The sequence below is a fragment of the Coptis chinensis genome, chromosome 4 (genome assembly GCF_015680905.1).
Source record: "Coptis chinensis isolate HL-2020 chromosome 4, ASM1568090v1, whole genome shotgun sequence".
NCBI classification, from domain to species: Eukaryota; Viridiplantae; Streptophyta; class Magnoliopsida; order Ranunculales; family Ranunculaceae; genus Coptis; species Coptis chinensis.
Window position 1 is genome coordinate 77235516 of NC_141459.1, and position 6000 is coordinate 77241515.

The window sequence follows — 6000 nt, forward strand, 5'->3', positions numbered from 1 at the left end:
CACACTCCATAGGGAGGGCCCAGTTACCTGAATGGTGCACTAACCAATATATAGAAGTGTAAGAACGTACACCAACCAACAAAATGAGTTGTTTATAGTCAGAAACTCGAGACTTTAACAAATAACTGGATATATATATATCAACAACCTAAAGAGTTGTGGGTCTTTCCATAAATAAATAACATGGAATACACCCCCAAACAGAATTAAGCACCAAGATTTTCTACGACGCAACTTAGTGAAATGAAAGCGAAGTCTGATAGATCGAGAACATAACCGAGCATGCACCTTCTTCTTTATCTTTGAACGAGAGGGTGTCCAAGTGAATAATCGTGAGAAAATAGATGTTTGTGGAAGATATGTTGGATATGGATAAGTGTTAGAAGTAAGGAATGGAAAAAATGAGAAAGTGGGTTTAGCACAAAACTCATTCATGGTGTAGGTAGGAACTGTCTCAATTCTGAAAATGAAGGTGTCAAGTACTTTGCCCTTTGGAGTTATTTCCATATTAGGAGGATTTAAAAAATCATTAAGTGCAGAAGAAGCAAGAGGGTCAAGTGCAAACTCAAGGTTTCTTTGAAAAGGTGGAGGGCGGGGAACATTGATGAAAGGTGAATGAGTAACAGGATGATATGAGGTAGGTAAATGGCGCTCACCTAATGCTCTCAGTTCTAGATCATCAGAATCTTTTAAATATGCAAGACATTCCTCAATAGGTGGGTTAGAAGAATCACTGGGATAGAAGGTGAATTTTTTTTCTTCTATCATGGCGTCGAGGGATGAATGGATATTGATAAGTGGGGACTCGCGAGGTGGCAATGAAGAGTTGCAAAAGAGTTGAAAGAAATCTTACTCAATTTCATCTACATCCAGAGAGTCCTTGTCGAAATTAGAACTTTCGAAGGAAATGAATTGGTGCATATGATTCTCAGGAAACGTGTTGCTAAAATACTCTTGAGCTAAGCTCTCTATCATGCTAACTTCTCCATCGATATTCGTATCAGAAAATTGTTTTATCATTTTAAAAACATTGACCTCAACAAAAAGATGGCCAAAGGACAAGGACATCGAACCATCGCGGCAGTTTATAAGAGCGTTGGCAGTTGCCAAGAAAGAGCACCCTAAAATGATCAGAACAGAGTCGTTAGCGACTTCTGTATCAAGGATAACAAAATCCGCAGGATAGTAGAAATCTTGAACCTTAACAAGCACGTTTTCAACTACACCCTTAGGATACTTGATAGACCGATCAGCTAATTGCAACGACATTTTTGTAGGTTGCATCTCCTGTAGACCTATTTGTTTATATAAATAATAAGGGAGTAAGTTAACACTCGCCCCCAGGTCTAATAATGCAGTAGTCGTGTGAGTATCCCCTAAGGTGCATTGTACAGTAGGACGACCAGGGTCCTTGTACTTAACGATTCCATTGTGTTCAGTTAAAGTTGGAAATTGTTCAGTTAAAAAGGCGTCTTTAGGAATATTTGTCTTACGCCTAATAATGCACAACTCTTTGAAAAACTTAGCATGGTGAGGTAACTTTTTAATTGTTTCAAGAAAAGGTAAGTTTATCGTTAGATTTTTAAAAACTTCCCTAATCTCGTCAAAATTTGTATCCTTGTTTAACATAGCTAATCTCTGAGGAAATTGTGGTTTCTCTCTATATTTAGCATATGGATCAACATGATGTTTAACCTTGGCTTTCTATTTCTTAGGTTGTGCTTTAACTGGTACCTCTACAGGTGTAGGATCTTCAGTTTCTATTTCGGTATCTAGCTCAATATCCGGTGTAGGGACTACTGGTGGGGTAACTATAATCATAGTTACGGTATTATCAACCACTCTGCTAGAATGGAGAGTGGTGATGGCATTTAGCTCACCTACGTTTGCATTTTCAGTACTAGTATTACCGTTTATCTCAAAGGCTGTGTTTGTTGTTTTAGGATTAGGTATCGCTTGACCTGGAAACACACCTTTGGGCTGTACTTTCTCTTGTGCTAACTGTTGTAAAGAAAGTTGGATGGCCTGTAAAATCTATTATTGGGTTTGCATAAAGGCATCGAAACGATCCGGTTGTGGAGGAGTGTTAGCTATAGGTTGCGTGACAGAAACTATGTCACGTTGATTATTAATGGGTGGATTTTGATAGTTATTATTTACCGGAATGATACCTCTATTAGCATTATAATTATTATAATTCCCTTGTCCTTGTCCTTGCCTCGGTGGAGCTTGGTTGTAATTGTTTGTTGGCCTAACATTTTAGTTATTAAACCTTGGAGGTTGTTGATTATTTCGCCAACTGAAGTTGTGGTTTTGTCGCCAAGGTGTGTTAGGTTCGCTATTAATGGAACAAACATTATCTTGTTGTGACTGTTGTTGTTCATAGGCGAGAGGACAAAAGGAGTCGGGATGCTCTGGACTCAAACATAAATTACATGGATTGGAGTTGACATTTATGACGGGGATAGACTTTTGTTGAACAGAAATAGCCTCTACCTTTTTAGTGAGAGATTCGAATAAAGTTTTTAGTACAGGATCAGGTTTAATCTCAAACATACCGGCGGCCTTAACTGTTGTAGAAGAACTAGCGGAGCAGGAGATATCGTCACTACCCCCAGTTATTATTACGCTTTGTTTGATATTCTAAAAATTTATAAGCCTCTAAGGCTCCCTTACTGAGGAAGCTACCCCCCATTCATTATGTCAAGCATTTCTTTGTGGTGGTGTAACAGTCCCTTGAAAAAGGCACGAACTAACGTGTTTTTCGCGAGGTTATGGTGTGGACACTCTATAAGAAGATCGGTGAAACGATTCCAAGCCACTGAAAATGATTCATGAGAATTCTGTCGAAAGAAATGAATCTTGGAAAGCATTTCATCTGTCTTCAATGATGGGTAAAAATGTTCCATAAATAGTTGAACAAGTTTGGCCCATGAGTCCACAGAATTAGGCGCTTAGGCAGTTAACCAAGACGCCGCCTTATTGGCTAAGGTGAAAGGAAATACCCTCAGTTTAATTTGTTCAGTACCAACCGTAGGATGGTGGAATGTTGTAAGGACTTGGTCAATCCTACACATGTACTGATAAGGTTTTTCATGGTCTAACCCATGAAAAATGGGTAACAAATTAAATATATTTGGGGGGACTCGGAAATCCCCCACTAGGTCTGATAGAACGATGCAAGATTTTGGGCTATCGTTCAAGGCTTTGTAAAAGTTAGAGAGAGGAGACTCTCTTTCTTCAGCCATTATTTCAGGTGGGGTGTGTTGTATATTAGCTAGAGGTGTAGTGAGTGGTATACTAGAAAGGCGTATTTGTTGACGTTGCCGGTTGATTACGTTAGGCGTTTTTCTTCTGCCTGACCTTAATCTCATGCAAGGTTAATACCAATCTTAACTAAACACGACAACATTCAAAACAATCCTGATATGCTAGTATAAACCTCTAATAGGAGATGCGAGGAGTGGAAGAAAGAAGTATCTAAATGCCTCCTTGCTTCGCTTATGAATAGTGTCTTGTATACGTGAGCTCAGTGTGTGTAACAAGTTAGAAACACTTAATAACTTGAAGTAATGGAAGTTTGAACTAACCAGTGAAAATCGGGCTTTTCCAGAAGAGGGCGCGGTTCACGCTCATAATTAGCCTAGGTAGGGCGCGGGTCGCGCTCAGATCCAACTCGAGTTCTAGGCGCTTTAACGTAGGGGGCTCTCGAAGTTTTGCCTTGGTAGGGTGCGGGTCGCCAAGTCCAATTCGAGTTCCAAGCATTTCAGCGTGGGGGGCGCTTGAATTTAGCCTTAGTAGGGGGCGGGTTGCGCTCAGGCTTGTTCTTTGTAATTTTTTTTAGTTTCTGAACCAAACAATCACTGTTACAAACAACAAGGGTGGGTGGGTTTAATGGGACTTAGAAAAGACTAACAATACTAATGAAAACAATTCTAAACGTAACTAAGATGGCAGCGAACGCCATTTGATACTATGCAAAACGATAGTTTTACCCACGACTAAGTACAATACTCAAACGCAAGTAAAACTAAACCTATTTTACGCTTAGGATTTATCAAAATTTTCTACTCTCGATGTTATCGCAATAGAGTTGGAGTAGAAGATTTGTTCCACTCCTAGTTCTTTATAATTCAATGTTTTCTAAGATTATTGGTCTATCCAAAGTTAATGAGAGTAATGTGTAAATTATACTAGGATGAAAATTATACTAACAAGATACGATAATTCAAACTACGAAATTTCTAATTTGACTATATGATAAGTAATTAGGGGGGATTGATTTCACCTTAACTTGACTTAATTAACTAGTGAAGATTCGTCGTGATCCAAATTTCAATGCTTTCGCATAAACAAATGGTATTTCTAATCCCTAATTATTTATGACAATATCTACCAAATAATAACTAGCATGTGAAGCAATCAAACCTATTCTCATGGTGAACTAATTATTTTATAGAAATAAATAGATTATTACGACGATTTCTAAGCTAGAAAAAATCAAGTTTTCATCAAGGCTTCCTCAAACCCCTCTAATGGAGGTTTAGCCTAGAGTCATCAAACTATCATTTCTATATGAATTAAGCAAGACATGATATAAAGATTGTAAATTTACTATCTTGATCTAATCAAGAATTCAAGACTAAACTAATAACTAAGAAATGATTGATAACTAAATGATTGAAATTAGATCTAAGTGATTTAATACTTAAAACTAGATTATGAGTAACAACTAACTTTATTGATCTAATGAAACTAAGTTGAATAGAAAAACTAATACTTTATTGAAAACTAAATTCGATTCTAAAATAACAATCTACTTTGTTCTAACTAATCTATTGGAATTGAAAAACTAATTAACTGAATGAAATAAAATCTATATCTAAATCAAGCTAATGAACTAATTAATGGAGTTTAAAACTAGATCTAAAATTATTGGCTAATGGCTAACTAAAAACTAGAATGCTTAAGAGCTAAGTCTTGTGTCTTGACATGGAGGAGACCAGAGCCACATTTTCGTGCATGGGCTGAGGAGCTATGTTTTGGGCCAGAAAATCGAACCCAGAACCCAATCTCTTCAGTCCACAAAGCCCTTTTCAGTTAGATTTTACTTCAGCAGACATTTTGTTCACTTTTGCTCCTCTAATTAGGTCAAGGTTTAGACCAATGGAAAGCTCTTTCCGAGCTGGTCGTTTTGACATAAGGTAGGCCCAATTTCGAGGTCTGAGTCCAAATATACGGTCTTCAGAAGTTCTACTGATTTTTGCGCACTGTTTCTGCCCGTGTTGACTTTGACTTTTTAGCTTTGACCGGGTTTTAAAAATGTTTTTTTTCCTTGAATCTTGGCCTTTAATCACAGAACTTCTTAGCAACCAACTATTACTCCTTTATCTCGCAAAAGTGACACATTTCTGCACATAATTGACTCCAATGTCTGAAATACATAAAAGCACGTAATCAGCATTAACTCTTATTTATTACTCGCATAATTAGTCTAAAAATATTATTGTTAAGGGGTTAAAACTACAGTTTTGGGCTCTTATCACTTACCAAGAAAAAACACATGGAGGATTAGGTCCTTCTGGATCATCAACTATCTCGAGCAAACTTGAGAAATACACGTATGTTTTACCTTTATTTTGTTCATATTCTCTTTGCAGTTGAGTATAATGATGTCGTTGTATGGAATGATCTCAACTACCACTAGTAGGATTAGAGAAAACAGTTTGACATTCACAAATCAGCTAAACGTACCCTTGAACGTCAATATGAAAGTGAAAGGTGAAATACTATACGTAACAATTGCATTGAGTAAAAGAATGCATGGTTCTGTTTTTTGTCTGATTAACTGGAAGCAGACATCATTATACTGTTCATTAGTTAATTAGATGAGGCTATTATACTGTTCAATGGGATACTTTGTGAATATAAAGGAAGTAGAACGTTGATGTTGACAGACAAATCAAATTTTAACAGTCGATCAAGTTTTGATTATCGACC